This window comes from Eupeodes corollae, chromosome 3 (assembly GCF_945859685.1).
Source record: "Eupeodes corollae chromosome 3, idEupCoro1.1, whole genome shotgun sequence".
Classification (NCBI taxonomy): Eukaryota; Metazoa; Arthropoda; class Insecta; order Diptera; family Syrphidae; genus Eupeodes; species Eupeodes corollae.
The window spans coordinates 131877812-131899581 of NC_079149.1; the positions used below are offsets into that span (position 1 = coordinate 131877812).

Here is a 21770-nt window from a genome sequence, read left to right on the forward strand (position 1 = left end):
TACCAAAGAATAATCCGAAAAATGACTTTACAAATGCTTTTAAAACTTTTAATGATTATTAGAAGATTCAGTTTTTGGTAAAAGTTGAAATCTTTCGTCATAGAAATACAATTTTCTCTAAAGTATTGCAAAAAGTGTACCAGACGAATGAGCCATTAGGATTTGAGGCACTATGAGTGAATTTGTTCTAGTGGATTTCTGAATTGAACTGACTCCGAAATTTCCTTATCACTGCAGGTTTTTCGGATACTGCTGTTCGTAAAATACTTTTTTAATAATTTTTGAGGCTGTCTAAATTTTTTAAATAGTTTGTTTTCAATAGAATTCATGATAGTTTTCAGAATGTATTCAAAATAAACGTAGTATTTATTAATTTTCTTGAAAAATCTTCCTTTTAAATGTACTACTCAAAAACCTTAATGAAAAGCTAAACGATAAATGCTAAAACGGTCTTTAATCTTTATATTTTGGAATAGTTTTTGTAAGAATAATCTGAGAAATGCTTTTGAACTTTTTAACGGTTATTAGAAGATTCAGTTTTTGGTTAACGGTGAAATCGCTCTTCATAGAAATTAATTTTTCCTCGTAAGTATTGCCAAAAGTGTACCATGAGCCATTAGGGTTTGAGATACAATGAAAGAATTTGTTCTAGTGGATTTCTGAATTGATCTGACTCCAAAATCTCTCTATCACTGCAGGTTTTTTGGATATTGATGTTCGTAAAATACATTTATAAGGATTTTTGAGGCTGTCAACATTTTTTAAGTTTTTTGTTTTCAATAGAATTCGTATTTATTAAAAATTTTCAAGAATCTTTTTCTTAAATGTACTACATGTCTTTCAAAAACCCCAAGGAAAAGCTAAAAGATAAATGCTGAAAAGGTTTTTAAGAGAAAAATTTGAAAAAGTTTTTGTTTTTGCACTGAATCGAAAAATGGCTATTACATGAAGTTTTCGAAACATCTTAAAAAAAATAATGTTGATAACGGGTATGTCTTAAAATTCGTATTTAGATTCAAAATCTCACAATTTCTTCAAACTCAGTAAAGTATTAAATTCAAGAGAATTACAAATTTCATTCAGTCTCAAATGAAAGCTTAGAATAATGAGAACTTCCCTAACCACAATGGGATACTAAAATGATTTGAATTGTATCAAGAATACAAAGATTTGTACTTTTCAAATAATCATTCAATGTTATTAATAACTTTGCCTAAAAAGAACGCGTTTTTGATTGTCTTTGAGAAACATATTTTAAAAAATTGATGTAATTGAAAAGTTTTGAGGCACGATTTGAATTCAGAAGTTAATCCTTTAAAAATGTGTCTTTTTGGTGTGGGACAGAAAAAAGTAAATTTTGCCGACCAGTATTTTTAAGGGGTCTAAATCAATTGGATTTTAACAGTAATACAAAAACTCAAAACGGTTTGTCATGTGTGTACAGATTAAGGTAAGTTTTGCAACCAATTATTTGGTCCATAAATGAAAAGGTTACCAGCAGCATTATTTTAATGTCCATTTGAAAATTTGTATGTGTACAAGAGCGTCCAAAGAATTCCATTAAGTAATGTTACGAATGTTTCTAAACTTCTCAAGATTACTTCTTCAACCACACATCAAGAATATGGAATGCTCTGCAAAACCTTTTTTTAACTCTAACTATCTCCCTGCCTTTTAAGTGTAATCAAACCTTAAATATCTTTATAGTAGTTTATAAACTTTAATATTTAAAAATTAAGGACAGATGAATATTTTGAGCAAGTTAAACACAAAATCCGATTTTATTGATATGATTGTTGACCAAGAGAATACAATTCAACTATTGAACAAAAAAACTATCAACTATAAAGTGTCATCTCTCAAATGGCAAATAAAACAGCTGAGGAAGAAGTCCCTAAATATTTAATATTTGTCCCTATCTTGAAATTGGACATGTTTTAGGTGAGTTATTTTGACGTTTCACAATCTTATTTCACTCCGATTCGTTTAAGAAATTAAAAATATTTGTCTTTATTCAATATCCCTTTTTAACAGTCAAATTGGAGTTTAAGTCGTTTCAAAAAAATCCACGTGTGAAAACGATTGTGACATTTGTGGTCGAAAGTCAAAAGTGAAAAGTGTGTGTTCCTGACCTTTCATTTTTTCTAATAAAACCAAAGTATTCACTAGACCACATCTATGCATCTGATGCATCAACGGATGCTAAACACACTCGATGGATTCAATGGCTTGGAGTTTTAATGCTTGAACACTGAATTATTTGCGATCTAAGGAATGAAAAATGATGAATTTACTAGAATGAAGCCTTCTAGTAAGGCTTACTTAAAGGGGGCTGCTTCTTTAACCAAATATTCCATTCTTCTTACTTCTCAACCATCTACGCAAAATATAAGGGAATTAATTCTTCAATGAAATATTTAAAATATAACTGCTTAAGATTTAGTCCTAAAAATGCCTGGTTCTAGAAGAGGCTTGAAAAATCCAGTATTTTCTGCTTACCACAGAATTTGTTAATTTCAGCGTGTTTGCCATTAAATTTTTCAATATTCATTTCTCAATGTGGTGTAATCTTGTTAGCGCTAAATTTTGATAATTGACTTTGACTACCAAAAAAATAGAAACACATAGAGTTTGAAGAACCGTGAAAAAGTAATAAATTTTTATCATTTATCCACATATAAACACCATTTGTGTATTCTATGTAAATTTTAAAAAATTTGCTCTTACTATAAAAATTAATTTCTTTTATCCTCGATTAAAAAAAAACAAAGCTAAGAAACACAGCTAGGCATTCGAAAAATTTCAGGTTTCCAAGAAAAAAATTATGATATTTATTTTGTCTTTATTTTCAAAAATAAAAAAAGTTAAAAAAATTCTTAATTAATTCATATTCTCTCCACTATCTTTAACTATGTGTGTTTTTAAACAAAATTAAAAACATATCTAAAGCTTTTTAAATCAAATTGATTAATTCATTAACTAATCTACATTAATTGTAATAATATTCATAGGATTAACTTAATCGTGAGCTTATCGTGAATATTTATTTAAAAAAAAAAGAAAAACCTGTTGATAGAATTGTTGAGAATCTATTTTTAAAAGTTCTCCACAATTCGTTTCAATATTCATAAAGCCGCTTAAAAATTTAAGACATTTTATAACTTTTTTTAAAAATTGTTTTAAGTTTGTCAGCCCTACTGTAGATTTTTTTAAAGTGAAGTATAGTATCTTCTTTCAGTGGCGCTGTCAAAAGCCTCAATGAGACAGATATGTCTGTGCCTAGCTACACATATCTATGAACTCGACTTAAGGGATCTTAAATTACATAGGTGGCTATTTTTGTTTTCATTTGATCCTCTCGCAAACCTCACAGTGGCGGTAGCTAGCGCAGTGAATCTATACCTAGGCTAGGTTTACCTATAAGATATGTATAAATCTATCTGGCGGGCAGGTTCAGATTTAAGTTTGTTTTTCTCTCTCAGACTCAGACCGTTTCATGTCTATTTTTAGTTTCAAAACCACAGAGATCGGTGACAGAGTTCGAGTCATTGCTCAAGTTCAGTTCACACGCTTTCACTAGCTTTTGCTACTGAAGTCATTGCCGGTTTATAGGTAATATGACTTGTCTGCTTCCTTCATCGTTCGTTGAAGTCGACGACGTCGTCAGCGTCAGTATAAGTGCTCCATGAATGTAGCATAATAATATTCTGTGACAAAGATGCAAAAGTATCCATCTAACTTATAGATACTTACTTCACATAGTTGAGGTGAGGTTTATATACATAGAAACAGACTCAGCTCATAGACTTTAAATGAAAATGACTTAATGAAAACATTACAACAGAAGCTTTATTAAAAACACAAACTCAGACCAAAAGCAATAGAAATCTACAAGATTTTGCCTAAAGGTTTGAATTCTAGACACAAAAAAAAACACAAAATAAAAAATCCGACCACGAATTGCCGACGACGCTCAAAACTATCTAGATATACATTTTCTGACGTCGTCTTATGGTACATAAATGATTCTTGGTGGGCGGGAAGCACGCGGATTCGTGTGCTCTGAAAATTGCATTTAGCTATCGGCTTTAAATTCAACTTCGACTTCAACTTCGGCAGCTTGGCGTGAGATAGCAATATCTATCTAAGATTAAGAATTATGACATACAACAAAAAAAAAACCTGGCTCCAAAACTAACTTCAGGCAAACACACGATTATATTGTCATTTGAATTATTGTGTTGCGTTTTGTTGGTGAATTATAAGTGAATTGACAGCCTATAGTTATATGGTAGTCCAACAAAATTAATCTTTCAAAGAAAAGTGAGGTTTCAACAAAGCCCAAAGGCGGCTTAATAATTCAACAACAAAAAATACCTAATGATAGATTTTTTAACTTACTGTGTATTTTTTCGATGTTTGTTTGTCTGTGAATCAATGGCTCATTAGAAGTGTCTGAAATAGGGAAAAAATAGAAGTTTATGAGTTAAATTTTAACGATGTTGTGAAATCTATAAGACTGTAAAATTATTTTAATAATGAAGTTTTTAAATTTAATAAGGCTTATAGAAAATTTAGAGAAAAAGCAATATTCAAGACAGTGTCACAAAAACTGGAGGAAATTCTGAATTATTTCACTTACATAAATTTTGTTCACAGGTGAAAAATTGAGTTCGCACACAATTCTAAAAGTTTTTTTAAGATTGTAGCAATCAATTTTTCAAGACAAACATATTCTGAAGGTCAGAACCTCAAGTGAAATGAAAAAACCGTCCACTACCCTAAGATTTCACTCAAAATCTTTAGACATAATCTTTATTTTAATGCAAGTTTCTTCTTTTCATAACAATTTCTTATCGACTTTATTCAGGAATGGAAAATCAAGTTTGCACTTAATTCCATCATTATTTTTTTTACGGAAAAGTTTTCTTTCCCAAACTCTGAAATAAATTTTTTTTAAATTTTGAAGTGAGGGAAATATTTATTCATCTGTGTAAAAGTCCAATTTTAAAGTGAAAAAACGGACATTTTTTCACTCCAAAACTGTGCCATAAGCCCTTGCACATAATTCTTTGTTTGATTTGATATTCATGCTTTATTTTGTGCACAGGCATTTTTCATGGACTTAATTTTGAAGTAAAAAATCAACTTGTGACAAAATTTGTCCAATTGATCTTTCATCGACTTGATTCATGAGTGAAAATTAAAGTTTTCAGAAAATTTGCTTCCAATTTGAAATATTTTTCACTTTTCAATTTGAAAATAAAGTAATCTATTTATGCACCTCAAAAAGTTTATATTTCACAACCAAATAGATTTATTTTTAGATTTTGGATTTCATAGTTTGAAAAATGTTAATTTATTTCAATTTTGAACTTTTTTAGTATTGAGTACTTAAGCACCTTTTTTTTCACAACTTTTCCTTGATTTATTAGGAAATTAAAAATCTTATAAGGCTCTACGAATAATTTTTTGTTGAAAAGTATTTTTCAAAGAAGTAAAATAAAATTGCCTCCTAAAACTACAAAAACCCTAATCTTCATTTATTTGATGTGGAAATTATGGGACTATTGATTGTTGTGTAGAAATGTTCGATTTCAAGCTGAAAGTTGTGGAAATTAATTTCGTTTTCACTTAAAATCTAGGCTTTAACTTAAACCATTTCTATGAGTTCTTCACAATTGGGTATTGAAAATTCTTTTTTCACATATATTTTTCATAGAACATCTTCAGAAATCTCAAGTTATTACAATTTTCATTTTTCATGGAAAATTTATTTTTAAGAAATGAAATGAAATTTAAATCAGTTCATCAACTACCAGATATCATTTTTTTAAATTTAAAGTGTGAAAAATCAAGGGAAATATTAATTATTTGTGTAACAATATCGATTTCTTGCTCAAACTTAAGAAAATTTCGTTTTCGCTCAAAATCTTGGCCCCAATCAAATAAACAGAAAATAGTTTTTCAAAATAAGTCATAAGACTTCTATTTTTCTATTGAACTTGTTTAAAAGTAAAATTTCAACTATTCACGATTTTCATTTTTCAGGGGAAAGTTATTTTTAAGGAGTGAAATTTGAATCCCTTCACAGATATCAATTTTTTCAATTTAAAGTGTGTAAAATCAAGGGAAATATCGAATAATAGTGAACAAATTTCGATTGAGATTTTCATTTTTCAGAGGAAACACTCTCAAATACCAATTTTTTAAATTTTAAGTGTGAGAAATTAAGGGAAGTGTTAATGAATTGTTACGTTTTCACTCGAAATCTAGACTTATACAAACTTCACAGGAATTTTTATTAGTTTCTTATCAGAAGTGAACAATTAAGGTTTCAAAAAATTGTGCCTTCCATAGACTTAAGATATCTACAGTTTTTATACTGTGGGAAAAAAATTGAACATATTTAAATTCACAGTGAAAATGTTGGTCTTCATTGAAAACCTTGATTTTAAATCTTCACGCTTAGATTTGTTTAAGAATTGAATATTCATGCTTTTTCGCAGGAATTTTCCTCAAATTAGACAGAAGTGAAAAATCCAAGTGGTATCAAAATTCCACCAATCATTTTTAGGGAAATGACATAGAATTTACAAAAAAGTATAGTTGACTATCAATTTCAATTAATCAATTAAAATCCTTAGTTATGTTTCAAAATATATTAGAGTAAAAACAAAAAAGTTCCACTCGATATTTGTTCACTTTATTTAAAGTGCAATTTTTCACTTTCAGTAGTCAATTGTTAAATACATTTTTGGAACACAAACTTCCTCAAATTTCCAATATTTTCAAAGAATAACGTTAATTTATTGTTATCTTCAATTTTTTTTTAAATGAAAAAAAGAAAAACAAACATATTTTGCTGAGCCTTATTTTCCGACATGACCCACAAAACTTAACCAAACTACAACTACAACATTTTGAAATTCAAAACAAAAACCAACAACAAAAAATACACTCTTTCCGCGTTGCTACTTAAAGTTTAACATGATTGAACACCATGTTCTTGAAAAAAGAGTTAAAGAAGTTTAGGGAGGGGTTACCTATAGTGACTAGCTTTTGTGTTCAAATAAATGCCAAGCCCTCCTTCAATTGATTGGAACACGAATTTCTACTTCTACCAACGACGACGTCCGTCGTGGATGTTATAGTGAAGTCTTGGCGCGTATTGTAATTTGTAACACAACTTTTTGGTATTGTGCATAGAAAATTAAAAGGGAATCAAAAAGCAAACACCATAAACACAAAACAGCAGGGGCTTGAGAAAGCCGCTATTACTAGATCTCCATCAGAGCTCACTTCAAGACCGATAGAGCTCCAACTATAACATAGGTAATCAGTGGAACTGTTGTTTACTCTCTTTTTTTGCGGGAGCACCCACAATTCCTAAAACCAAATACAAAAACAAATACTTTAAAGCACTTGTTTGGATTCTTTGCTGTCTTGAGTTAAGACTGTTGGACTTGAAAGAAGAAGTGAATGGTATGGTTATTTCTGGCTTGGCACTTTTTGGGGCGAGAAGTTCACCCTCTCTACCTCTCTACTACACCGCCACAGTGAGTCCGTCAAGGCATAGATATCGTGTGAACACTTGGATTAGTTACATTCAGGAGTCATCACTGTTTCGTGCTGTCTATAGAAGAGTCTTTAAATTTTATTGGTTTACCACCACCACACCGTGAGCTCTGGAACGTAAAATCACGATCTCTCCTCTGTGAGACTTTTATTGACATTTACTCACTCCTAACTTTAAACTGCTGCTGATGGTGGTGATGGTGCTGGATACTTGGGTTTGGGTGACTCGTAGATTGTAATGATACTTAGTTTAATTTTTTCTTTGTATTTAATTTATTTTCCACTGGAAAAACATCATTGGGCGGAAGAAGAGGTCATGTTGTCTTGTGGTGTTTGGTTAAATTGTTAGAAATTGAAATTACTTGAAACTGTTTGTTAATTGTTCATTGTTTACTTTTGTAATTGATTTGGTTTGAACATGAGAGTTCGAAGAGCTGAAGCTGCAGTTAGTCTTGAGGCTTAAGTGTTTTTTTAATTTAAAAATAACGTAGGATGAAATGAGATGAGAAGTAATTTGACATGTGTCGGTAGTGCAGTGTATGGTAACCGAGGTTAATAAAAATAACCTGAAAAATAACTTAACTTGATTTAAAAATAACTTGGGATGTAAAATAGCCTTTGTTTACAAATAACCCGGGTTAAAAAATTATCTGGGTTGAAAAATAACCAGGTTAAGGTTAAGAATTAACCAAAAAATATCAGGTAAAAAATTACCGAGATTAACAAATAACCTGGGTTAAGAAAAAAACCTGGGATAAGAAATAACATGGTTTAAAAATTAACTAGGTTTTAAAATAACTAATGTTTAAAAATAAACCTAAGTTTAAAAATAAATTGAGTTAAGAAAAAACCGATGTTAAAAAAGAAAACATATTTGAAAATAACAAGGATTGAGAAATAACACAGATTCAAAAATAACCCGGGTTTTAAAAAACTACGTGTAAACTTGACAAATAACTGAGTTTGAAGAATAACCCAGGTTAAAAATTAGCTTTTGGTTCAAAAATAATCAGGGATAAAAAATAACTTGCATTGAAAAACAACCTGGGGAAAAAATTACAAGAGTTAAAAAATTACCAAAGCTAAAAAAATACAAAATAACCTCGGTATTAAAATAACCGCAGTTTAGATATAACCTGGGTTCATAAATAACAGAGATTTAAAAATAACCTGGATTGAATAATAACCCAGGTTGGCTCGTTCATAAAAACTTACATTCCCGTACGAATCAAGGAAGATTTCATAAATATTTTCATAACCATGATCATAAACCAATAGTTCAATTAATTGAATTGAAACATTAAAGGACTTTAAGTCCAATAACACATCATTATCTTCAAATGATAGTTCCCATATTTCAAACCCTCTACTAGCTTAAAACTCCTGTTCAAAAACGTAATCTTCCTCACTTCCAAGTATCGTGTTGGGTCTTAAATTATTTCACGTTCTCTCATTTATACCCATAAATATTTCGATTAAAAAACACCTATAAACGTCTTCACCGTACTTCTTAGTTAATTTACTGCTTGAAAAATCTCTCAAGAAACAAGCTTAAGTATGTGGGCAGAAGAGAAGAAGAAAAAAAAAAACCATAAGATGTAATTTCATTCAAGAAATTCAATAAAATATAATCGCTGTATAAATAATATTCTGACCATCATCAGGAAATCAATTGATATTCCTGTCATATCTTAATTTTCTCCTCTGCTATGTTTTTCTTCGTCTTCGAAGACGAAGAGAAAGATGCCGACTCAAGAAAGACCCAACCAGTTTTCCTTGCCATCATCATCAACACATCACCAGGCCATATGAGGAATGTCAAAAACTCGTTTCTTCTTCAAAGTTTTTTTTTTTGTTTTCAAGTACTTAATGTTCTGAACCCTTTCAGACTTTTCTTTTGCAAAATATTTCATCATTGACATCTTTATAATAAACCTCAATCATCATACTACTCGTATCTATCCCGATGACACCATCATCATTTTGGCCAAAAACTCCGACTCCCAACTCCATTCCTTCAGAGAATGTTGTCCCATCAGTAACAAGAAATCAATTTATTTCTTATACTCAAATGTACTCAAGTTCTCTTACTCGTATTCAATGCCTTCAAAATGTTTTGATCTTTTTTTCTTAGTTTTTATATTTTTCAAATTCTATCACGTGGGCTGCCGCATATCATATCGTAATTTGCATATTGTACTACCTTCTCTAAGCCCGACGATTCTCGGCTATAATAAATTATGTTCTTTCAAATTAATCAGGTCCTTCGCGTAGACCGGCCGACCGGGCGTATCATGTTTTTGTTGGTGTTTCATGTTTGTATGGGGTCGATTGGGAAATAGTGATGAAGAGACTCCTGCGTTGAACAAGAAGAAAGGCACAAATTATGTTCCATTATTATGACATCATTAAGTCATATTTCAATTTCGTACCTCAATTGAAACCTCTCCTCCATCCCAATCGCAACCTGTCAATTCATATTTTCTCCATTTGGATAAAACAGAAAGCGGACGAAGCGATGCAACCTGGAACTGGGCATTCACACGTGAACTCAGAGTTGGATTTGGAGAGAATAGTATTTTAGGGCCAAAAATGACTTTTAATAAGTATTTTGATGTTTTTGGATCATTGCAGTTTTAACGTTGTAGACTTTGTTCGAGTCCTTTTTTTTCTAAACATACTTTTGACGTCTCATCTTTGTATCAGCTTTTCATTTGTTAATTAAAACGTCAAAATCAGTTATTTAAAAAGATTCCATTGCTAACAACGCCTTTATGAAGAGAACTGTCACTGGGTTTGGTTGTCAACATCTGACATTAACCCTAGAAAGATAACCATATTTCATAGGCCATAAGTGATGCACATGATTTATACGTCGATTCGACGTAGGTTATCTTTAAATCGTTAAAAACTGTCAAACCATCTACTTTATAGCCTCTTGAATTAACATTTCATATTAAACTAAATTTACATGATTTTAAATAATTTCAGTATTTTGTTGTTTTATTCCTTACAGAAAAAAAAATTCTTTTATAAACATAACCCGTGTTCACATTTGACATTTTTGACATCTCATTCTTTCATCCCCTACTCAATTGATAGTCAAAAGCAGATATGAAAGTGATGCTGACATTTACTACTTTTGTTTAGATGATGAAAAGTCTAAATTAATCGCTTCGAAAGAGTCCGCTGTGAACACCGCCTAAGAGTATAGAACTGTCATTGGGTTTGATTGTCAACATTTGTGTCTTCCAGAATAAAATGTTATATTGTGTTAAATTAACATAATTTTTAGCTTTTCTGTTGATTTCGATTTAACAAAAAGCAATCAATATAAAACGGTGTTCACATTTTATACTCTTGACGTCTCGTCATTGTAGCAGCTTCAAGTTTAAAGTTAATAGCTTATATTTATGAAAGCGATGCGGACTTTTAAAATTTGTGTTTAAATGATTAAACTTCACAATGAATGATCCGAAAAGAGTAAACTCCACCTATGAGATTAGAACTGTCATTGGGATGGATTTTCAACCACTGATTTTTGTTTATTTTGAAAAACTGTCAAAATGTTGGACTAAATTTAGCCAATTAATATTTCTAGATTTCTGAGAATTTTCTTATTCAGAATGACAGAGTGGAAGAATCAAATAAAAAAAAAAACTACCTACGAAAAGGGTCCTTTTCTTTGGGGTATATAATTTTAAGTTGACAAGACTAGCGGGAATTTAGTTAGCTGTCAAAATTGGTTTGAAATTTCAATATGAGTGGAGTGATGCCTGAAGAACGCTTGCAATTGTGAATATTTATTTTTTTTTTGAAAATCAGGGATCTGTTTGAAATACGTATCATCCGAATTTTGTTTAGCTCACTTTGATAATTCAAAAATGTATGTTAAGACACCGCTACATCCACAAACACTGACTTTTTTTTTGTTTTTTATAAATTAGTGAATTGAGAATCTGAACTCTTCCTTCGATCTGTTTGATTTAGGAATTGTCAAATGACAGATAGAGATGACTGTCACTTAATATTTTGAATGTGGTTTCTAAACTCTTCATTATTTACCTCGGCCTTATGGTTTTAAAACAGTCTAAATCCACTCTTATTCCACCGCACAATAAGGCGATGATGATGAACATTGCCATTACTATTCAATGGTCACATCCAGCATCTACCTAAGCTGAGCAGAGCATACACGTCGCCATCACCATCATCATCATCATCATCATAAGGCCATCTTAAGAACAGGTAAGGTGTGTGCCAAAATGGCCAGTGTAGGCAGCACCAAAAACGAAACAAAAAAGAAGCAAATCAAAAAAGAAACACATCAGAAATGAAATAAGAAAAAATTATTGGCCTTTTATGTGAACCCTGCGGCACTTCATTTTTAGAATTTTGTTTTCTTTTTTTTCTTTTTTTGGAGAGGGGCAAAGAGGGTAAAACTTGTTTTTACACTTTTGTTTCTTGTTCTTTAAGAGAGGGTTTCTTTTTCATAACGTTTGTTGTTCGTAGTTTGTTAAAACATTAACTTGGCTTCTTATTGGGATTTGTTTCTTCTCATTTCGTCCATCCTACGTTTTCATGAGTGTTTTTAATGTTCACATATGTTTTTGGTAGCATTTTATGGACTGAAGTTGTTTTGAAATCATTGTTGCCGAATGTTTTAATGATTTCTTACACACCTTTCCCTTTTGTTTCTTTTCTTTTTCGATTGATTTTGTTTCTTTTTTTTGATATAAAGTTTTGGGCCAAACAAAAAAAATAATACCAAACTAAAAGAACCGAATTAAAAAAGGAATAAAATGTTAAATGTGTTTGATTACTGACCTCATTCTTGTTCGCTTTGTTGGTCTTTTGTTTTACAAAGGATGCATCATGTGGGAATGTGCATTGTGTTCCTTTTTATTTTTATGGTTTTCCTCATTTTTTTTTGCTTTTTTTAGAGCGTCATGTGTTCAATGGTCTGAAAAAGGACCTGTTCTTTGCCATATTTGGACATTTTGGTTTGAGCTTCCTTATTCTGTTCTTCTGTTGTTGTTGCGTAATATTTTGTGTTTTCTCGTTACGCTTGGATAAATAATTATTTTGTATTTTTTTGCTTTTAAATTGGAATTTGTTTAATATTTTTTTCCATTCTTTGTTTGCTTGTTTGTTTGTTTGTTTGTTCGTTATTTTAAGAGTGGGATGAGTTATAATTTAGTTTTTTGTTGTTGTTGATGCACGATCACGTTTTATGGATTGCTATAACGTGACATAGGCTATAAAGGGTTTGGCATTTTTTTTAAATAGAGATGACTTGATCAAAAAGTATAAGATCAAAGAACATTGTCATTTGCATCACGCTCAAATTTTGTTCATTTGTCTATTGATCTCACTTGTATACTTAATATTATATTTTGTGTTATAATTAAAATGATGATAGAGTAAAGATGCAATGACCATGATTGTGGTGACTATTTCCGGTAAGAAACAGGCATAGTGTTCTTCAATCATGAATATAGAAGTTAATTATAGATAATTATAAGTTAATGTTATATTAATTGCACTTGGTAACTATAAGCCTAAGGGATGGTGATCGAGTCGTACCCTTAGTGGTGATTTGATGTATAGCACAAGATTAATATTATCGGATAAAGTACGAGGTATTAAGCTCAATTTTGCACGCAAAAACACACAACCAGTATTCATATGCCATTATGCAATTCAGGTACTTTTCGTTAAGTTTCGTTTAAACTTTGCAGGAACGGTTCTAGTCACTTTGTGATTGAAAGAATTCGACAAAAAAAAAACGAAATACGATGAAACCAACCCATTAAAAGCATACAAAAAAACATGTCTTCACAAATGTCAATTCTATTTTGACAGTTAACGAAAATAGAATTTTTGGATGTGTGGAGTTCTTTTGCAAATTTACAAAGATAATTTTTTGCATAAGCTTATGTTTAATTAGTTTTGTATAGTTTGGCCTATAAGCTACTGAGTCCAAACTGTCAAAAGGAAAATTATGTTTCTTTTTCTGTTGAGTGTGTTCAGAGTTTCAAAGTTTTATAAACAAAGCTCTAAACACAACAAACTTCAAGGGTGACAGATTCGTTAAATTAAACATTCTTAAAACAACTGAAAAAAAAAACAAAAGAAGCACGTTGTTTTGGTAAAGAAGGTGCCTTAAGTGTAAACTCCTTAATTTCAGACCGAAATTTTGGTGTTCAGAAAATGTTCAGAATCTCTGTTCTGAGAGTGTTCAGCTGTGAAGACTCAAAATTTAGCTAAAAAATAAAACTCGCTACTATGAGTTTCGTTAAGTTTATTGTGAACTAGGCAGATCAAAAATCGTTCAATATTTTTAAGTTCAAATGTTAAAATGTCTTAAAAATGTGCATATAAATATGGTTTGAACCATATTCAACTAATAGTGACATTAACTGTCATAGAGTGTGTTTATGACGACTACTGTCATCTTCGTCATTAACTTGTGTCATTGAATTTTATATTTTATTTTTCATATTGGTTTCTTGAAGTGTTGATGGTATTTATTCATTCCGGTTTCGTGTTCAATAGTTCATCGCAATTTTTTTAACATAGCTGTCAAATAAAACAACTCAAATGAAAAACAATTTCCAATTCAAAGTCCAAAATTATTGTAAAATAAAATTTTGAATACAATTTTTGCACACTTACAACAAATTATCAAAATGTTAAATCATCAAAAGCTTAACTGTCAAAGGTTGTGATGCATAGTTAAAAACGTGAGTTACAACTGTTACTTTTGTTGTCTATTTTCTTTAACATATCGCGCTAAACTAGATAACAAAATATCTTGACAGTTAGCAGTTACTTTATTAATTATTATTAATTAATTTATTTGAGACAAATTATTTTTGCAATGACAGCTGTCAATTATTATAATAAGAAATGAATGTTGTTAGTGTTTTTAATGAAATAAAAATGTGATAGATCTGTCAAAAAATTTAGATTTTCACTAATAATCCGATCTACATTTTGACAGAATTACTTTTAAGCCATTGAACAAAAAAAAATGGCATCTAATGTCAACGTTTGTGAGATTTCCACTCAAATATGTCTTTTGTCATCTATCAAATGTTTTATTATTTTTGTCATCGAAGCCTTAAAATTTTGTTGACTGTATTATCGCTCAAAATTTCAAAAAATTTCATCAAAAACTGAAGGTTACCAATTGTTCTGGTATTTCAATTTCATGGAGGGACTAGTTCCAAATCGAAAAATTTGGATCTGAAAATTTGATTTTAAATCAATTTATTTTGCCCAAAGGAGTGTTAAAAACAAAGAATAGTAGTTTGATGGATTTATCCCGAAATAAGTTGGTTTATTTTCCAAGGCAAAATATTAAGTAGTACCCGTGGCATGATGGTTAGTGCATTGGGCTGTCATGCCCGAGGTCTTGGATTCGATCCCTGTCTACGCCATCTAAAGTCTTTTCACGAGCACTTCGTCTTGCGAGGAATCGACACATTCTCCAAGAGTAACTCTTGTCATGAAAAAGTGCTATCTCAAATTAGCCGTGCGGATTCAGCATATAAACTGTAGGTCCCCTCCATTCCTGACAACATTACTCGCACACAGAAATTGTTGAGAGTTGTAAGTCACTAGGCCCTAGTTCTCAACGGACTGTTGCGCCACCCAATTTATTTTTATTTAAAATATTAATTGAAATGTATTTTAGCACAGATTTTCTTTTTTCCGGAGAAGGAACTTTTGGAGTTTGAACATTAAAACCGATTAATCCGAATTAAATTTGCATATCTTCTTAAAATCTTAAAAAAAAATAACAATCTGCAGAATTCATGTCCTAGGACTTCCATTTTCACCACAAAAATTCACAATTAATGTCCTCAGAACAAAAAACAGTTAATAGCTGTTCCTCCTTTTTTCATTTGAACTTTTAGTAACTCTTTTAAATGTAATTATGAAAGCGTGTTAAAATGCAATTTTAAAGAACCTTACACTTGAAAAACTGTATGTTCTGATTTTTATGTGATGTGAACTCATGATGTTGTAATGTTATTTCTTTTATTCCTAGAAAAGTCCCGCTTTTTTCTGTTCAAGAGTAATTAAAGTTCAACCATAGAGGTTAGGTATACCTAAAAGAAGTCGTCGCAATGGCAAGTGCATCAAGTAAAGTAGCAGGTAAGGCTGGAAGACTGGGATATACATAAGTAGCTACAGCTGACTTCCCGAAATGTAATTACCAACGTTTGGTTTTTAAGTTGCTGTTGTTTTTTTTTTGTTAATGCTTCTGTCTTGCTGCTATTCGATGGTAGTTGGGTCTGCCTGCTCGGCTTATGTAGGGTTGTTAGGTGTTGTGATTCTAATCGTTTTTTGCGGTTTTCACACCATTTAATTCGTTGTTGTTGTTGTTTTGTCTTAACACTTGCCTTTTTTATTTGCAGGTGATGAAAATCATTCCCAGGTGTTGTATTGTCTGTCCCGGTCTTAGTCTTGGTCTTCGTCTCGGTCTCTGTCCCGGGAAGAAACCGATGGTGTTCTTCAGCTCCTGCTTTGGTTATCTTCTTTTTTTTCATTGTAAGTTGCGCTTTTTTATATATTTTTTACTGATTCTTATCGAGCAATGGTGGTGGTCCCTCTGTCGTGTGAATTTGTTGTTTCGTTTTTCATCTTCGTTTAATTTTCTTTGAATTCCTATTTGTTTGTTGTTTCAAGTAAGACTTGTAAAAATGGTTATACAAAAAAGATAGTTAAGCTAACTAATTGCCTTGAGCTTGACTTTGTGAACATACCAAAGTACAGTAGCCCTGAAGAAATTAACGGACAATCTTATTTTTTAGCGTTTTAACAATGTTAAAAACAACAAAATTGATGTGAGAGGTCTTTCTTTGTTTTAGATATAGATACAGTAATATACAAATAAAAAAATATACAGGACAATGCAGCTAGCTAATGATATGCCTGTTCTTCTTTTTAAGACGCCTTAGTTCTTAAAGAACGGAAGTAAACGGAATTTCTAGTAAAAAACACCTTTGTTCTCATCATCAGGTTGGACTTTTTCACTTTAGTGAGTACTTTGACTTTTAACGGGACAAGCTTTGTGGAATTAGTTTTTTTTTCAAAACTTTACTATTTTCTAGAAGTTTTTCCTTTTAATAGTTTCTTTCACGGAAACAAATTTCCTCTTAATTTCTGTATCGTGCATCTAAACACGTCCAAGTAGTGACAGTTCGGTAAAACAAACAAACCTAAAGGTATGGAACAGACCTATTTATTTGAAATGTCAGTAATTCAGACGTCACATTGATCTAGAAAATTACTTAAATTTAAAGCAACCATTTTGTGATTTGGACATAAGAATAAAACGTCAAAAAATAGGTCGTTTTCATAAGTTTAAAAATTTAAGCAGTCGATAACTATGTTCATAAAATCGAAATGACAGTCGAAATGCGATCAAGTTTTGCAGTGAATTTGTTGTTTTTTTTCGGGTGTGTGCTCCTGGATAATGGCTTCACAAATACTATAATTAAGTAATAGAATATTTCATACATTTTGCGAATCGTTGTTGTGATTTATTGTTTCAGGTGTAATTTGAGCACTGCAAGTGCAATAAACAATTGATAGAACATCAAATTTCAATATTTAACATTTGACTGGACAATTGATAAGAGTTTTGAGAATTGAGAGAGTTTAATAATAACCCTTTCAATGGCTCAATAACTTACTGAAATGGCTTTAAAATTTTACAAAATCTTTACAAATTTGATGTCAAAGAAATATTACAAAATTTGCGTGAGGGTCTGTTTAGACTTTTGTTAAAATATGACATGGTCTTTTACTAGCCGTAAGAAGATCATCTTAAAAGAACTGGATTTAGGACTGTTCGAAGAATATTAGAATTCTTAAAAGAGATGAGCTGAATCGTATTTTAGTAAAAGAAGAATTGGTCTATTCACAAAATATTGTTCAGGATCTGAAGCTAAAAACATTTCAGGAATGTTTCTGAGCCCTGTTTAGATTGTTCCACGAATTGTTTTTTTACAATGAATTATAAAGTCCAATAGACAGTGGAAAACTAGGCTTTGTACAGGAAATATAATCTTAAACACTTTTTAAGAAACAGAAGAAAATTTAGGAAATTGGCAGTCTGTTCTCACGAAGTTGTTCAATAACTGAAGACCAATATGTTTCTTGCCAATTTCTACATAATGAATGAAAACCAAGGTAGAGGACTGTTCGAAAAATAGTATTTGAGATTTTAAAAGAGAAGAACTTAAACGTAATTTTAGAAACTATAAACAGAAGAAGTAGAAGAATTTGGCGGTCTTTTGTTCAGGAACTGAAATTTAAACGTTTTTAGGTAGTTTCTAAATCCAGTTTAAATTTTTCAGGAATTGTCTCTTACATGTTTAGGAACTGAAAATTAAAACGTTTCTAAGTAGTTTCTAAATCCTGTTTAAATTTTTTCAGGAATTGTCTCTTACAATAAGTTAAAAAGAGAAAAAAGAAGCTTAAAAAAATTCTGATTCCGAAGAAGAGAACCGCAAAAAAATGGATTAACTTGGTGTTCTGTTGTCACGAAGTGGCTCAGGAACTATTTATTGAACATTTTCTAGCTAATTCCTAAATAATATTTGGATTATCATAAACGTTAGGAAATATCTCTTACAATAAGCTAGAAGACCCTATTAACAGAGAAAAACTTGGTTCAAAACTTACAGAATTGAAGAACTAAAACGTATTTTTAGAAATAGAAAAAAAGAGGAATTTAACAGTCTTTGTTTTACGAAAAAGCTTAGGAACTATAGGTAAGAAATTTTATAGCTGATCTCTTAGTGAAGCTATTACCTCAAGATCTGAACTATTTCACTAAGCTAACAATGTAGCTCGATTCCAAATATCAACTCTTTCGAAGGTTTTTCGGACAAAAATTTGCAAACGCGGAAACAAGTGACCAAAAGGATCCGGTTCTTTTTTGTCGAATTCAAAGACAGACGCTTATAATTAAGTAAAATTAATTCCCACTAAAATTGAAATTAAATGTCATTTTTTTAAAGAAAATCTCATTTCTATGTCTGTTTTTGATACAAATTCCGTTAAAAAGGCGCCTACTAACTTTTGAAGAAAAAAGTAAAAGAAAATGTCCCAAATTTGTGTGTAATGTTTAACAATTAAAATACCTTTTCAACATTTTTCACTTCAAAAATTCAACAGAAACCGTAAATATATATAAATTCATTCCCAAAGGATCTCTTTTTGAACCTAAAATTAAAAAAAAGGGGGAGACAAATCAACAACAAAAAGAAGCAAAATAAAGAAGAAAAGGAAACGACTGACCTGAGCATACAAAAACGAAAGACATTCCACATCCGTTTCACAAAAATAAAAGTCCATTGACCTAATAAAATAAGAAAAACCTTCTTTAACGTTCCCATTCGTAAAATTCGTACATTCAGAATACGGACACCCGAAGAACATATGAAATCTCGATGAAGTTCATCAATTTCCTTCTCATTTTTTCCATCTACTCGTACTTCTCTATACTTCACCGTTCTCCCTAACCTGAATTTTTGAAGGTACATAGTTATGGTATAGGATTGGGATTGGGGACTTGGAGTCCTTCCCTAGGGTCACTTAAACTTCACATTCACTGTCAAAAAGAGTGAGAGAAGAGTGCGATGACGATGACGATGGCGATGGCGATGGCAATGGAATTCCAATAGCACAGGAGGTATTAAATAACACAACGTTGCGGTTTTGTGTTTTTCATTGATTCCTCTTCGTCGTTTTCTTGTGCACTGAATCTGAACTGAATTGCATTTCACTTCCTTTGCCATCGTCCGTCATCGTCCTCCTGCTCCTGGAATCATATACAGGAACGATCCCTATCCCAATGAAAATGCCTTCACAGTGAGTTCCAGTCCACATCCACTCACAACACAACAGAATGGATGATGATGATGATGACGACGATGTCAGGTTAAAACGGTGGAAAGGTATTCATGTACTGAAGCAATTGCTTCGGCTGTTATTACCCTTGTCGTAAGCTGCACCTGGGTTTCGAGGGAACATCATCCAGCTTCAGCTTGGAGCTCCATAGCCAAAACAGCAACAACTAACAGAACAGAACAGACAACAATCGCATCAGAAGCCCAGGTTTTGAGGCATAATTACGACAACTGTGGCCCTTTTTTGTACACCATAGAGGTACTGACAACGAGTAAAGAAACCTAGTACCTCATCCGCATGACAGAAATTTCATTCAAGGGATTCTTTGCTCCGTTCAGAGCTCATCCGTCCCGTCCTCAATGATGAAATTCTGTGAGTGTGCGGTTTTATTTTACCTCACTGCACTGCTGGCTTCGGTGAAATCTTTAGTATCCGATCAGTGCCATAAGTTTTGAGTGTCGCGCAAGCCGGTTATGTGTTCTGGCAAAAGCCCACATGGACCTCCATTTCAGTTGACTGATTCCCTGATTCCAATGGGAAGAGATTTATTGGGGGGCTCACCTTATAGTCTTACAATCTTTTTAGGTTTTTTTCGTTTTGTCTTTTTGTGAGACAAATTCAGATGCTTGAATCGCAGCCATCTGATCAGGGTTTTAGCAATCGGTGAATATTTACGTTCCTTCTCTAAAAGAATCAGAAACTGAAACAGAGGAGAGCTGAAGAGCTTGACAATCAAAGAATGGCTGGGTGTACATGGCCAGGCTATTATGTCAATTGAAACTGTGGTCGGTTTCTGTCTCTATCGGAGCGCGACTGACATGGAATGTGCCTCCAAATTGACAACAATCTGGTGCTGTTGCTGTTGCTGCCGCTGCTGTTGGTGTTGCTTGTTGTTAGCCGACCAGCCGGCCGGCAAGCGACGCCACAACGACAGCTACAGTCTTTAGACCCTGCTTCAACAACGGTAGAGCGTATGTGTGTTGCAGTTGTTAGACGATCGCTTAAGTGGCGTGCTGACTATCGGAGGCATGTTATCGGCAGCATATGTCATGTATAGGATGATATGATTTCGTTTTGTTCAATTTTAATCAAATGGAATTTTTGTTTAGATTGTTATACAGTAATTTAGTTAGGTTATAGGAATACGAGTAGAAGTCAGATAGATAGTTAGTCAATTTTAAGCTACTGTTGGAAAATACTTTGAATAATTTCAAGTCTTTATTATAGTGATTGGAATATCTGATATTTCGGCGTTTGGCACCTAATTTATAAAATATGTCATTCACTTTTGAAATATTACTTAGGCGGTGAATAGCTGATGTAGTTTGAACGAATTGCTTGTATTTCATTTCAAGGTATGACGTTTTTAATTGTTTTGGGGAAGTTGTCACTCTTCAGTCTCAAACATAGTAATTTTTAAAATCTCTTAATCAAGCATCTGCAATGTGCTGTTAGTTGAGTCTTAAGATGCTGATGAATGAAGGAAAACTATTAAATCATTCATAACCAATGTAGTGTATAAGATGGAACCTTGTGGAACACCACAATTGATTTTATAATTGTTCGTTTCAAAGCTACTACTTGTATCCAGAAGGTGACTTGTCATTTTTAATCGATCGAGTTGGACCGGGTTACGAAAATAGACAGTTAATTTGGTTTTGTTTGCTTTTTTTAGAGGTATAGAACTTAAATTTGGCAACACTAATTTAACTGACGGCCTTTATGACAGCTTCTAAGTGCTTTGTTTGAACATTAGTTTGACATTTCAACTTGAATAGATTGGGTTGGTGTAATAATTGGTCCGTATTTCTGGCCAGAATGATTTATTCAATGATGACAGCTATAGATCCATGATCACTGACTCTTTCAATCATCAATTGAGCTGTGGGTTTAACAAGGCGCCACCGGCAGCGCAATATGTTACACAGCTCGTTCCATAATTGACTCTTATAGGATAGGAGTGTTAACCAAATAGTTTCACGTTACTGAACCGTGATCGTGCGATTTAACGCAGCTTAACTTTTTGCTGTGGGGATATGTAAAGTCAAGAGATTAACCATTTGATCAATTAAAGGACAACATTTGCAGCGTTGTTGTCAATATACGGCCACAAATATTGGAAAACGTCATTGAAAAATGGGACCTTCAGATTGAACTACGTCGAAACCAATAATAGTGGTCACATACCGTAAATCAGATATAAATTATAATGCCAAAAGACTATTGTTTTAAACAATTTCAAAGTTCTATAATATGTA

The 21770-nt window shown here is 32.0% G+C and overlaps 1 long non-coding RNA gene across 1 annotated transcript in view; it reads right to left on the minus strand.

Annotated features, from left to right (window-relative positions):
* Positions 1-21770, minus strand: part of LOC129951350 (uncharacterized) — a 34901-nt gene that overhangs the window by 7030 nt on the left and 6101 nt on the right. Inside the window, exon 2 of the long non-coding RNA XR_008782174.1 lies at positions 4402-4455. This is a non-coding gene — a long non-coding RNA (uncharacterized LOC129951350). The remainder of the gene's footprint in view (positions 1-4401; positions 4456-21770) is intronic.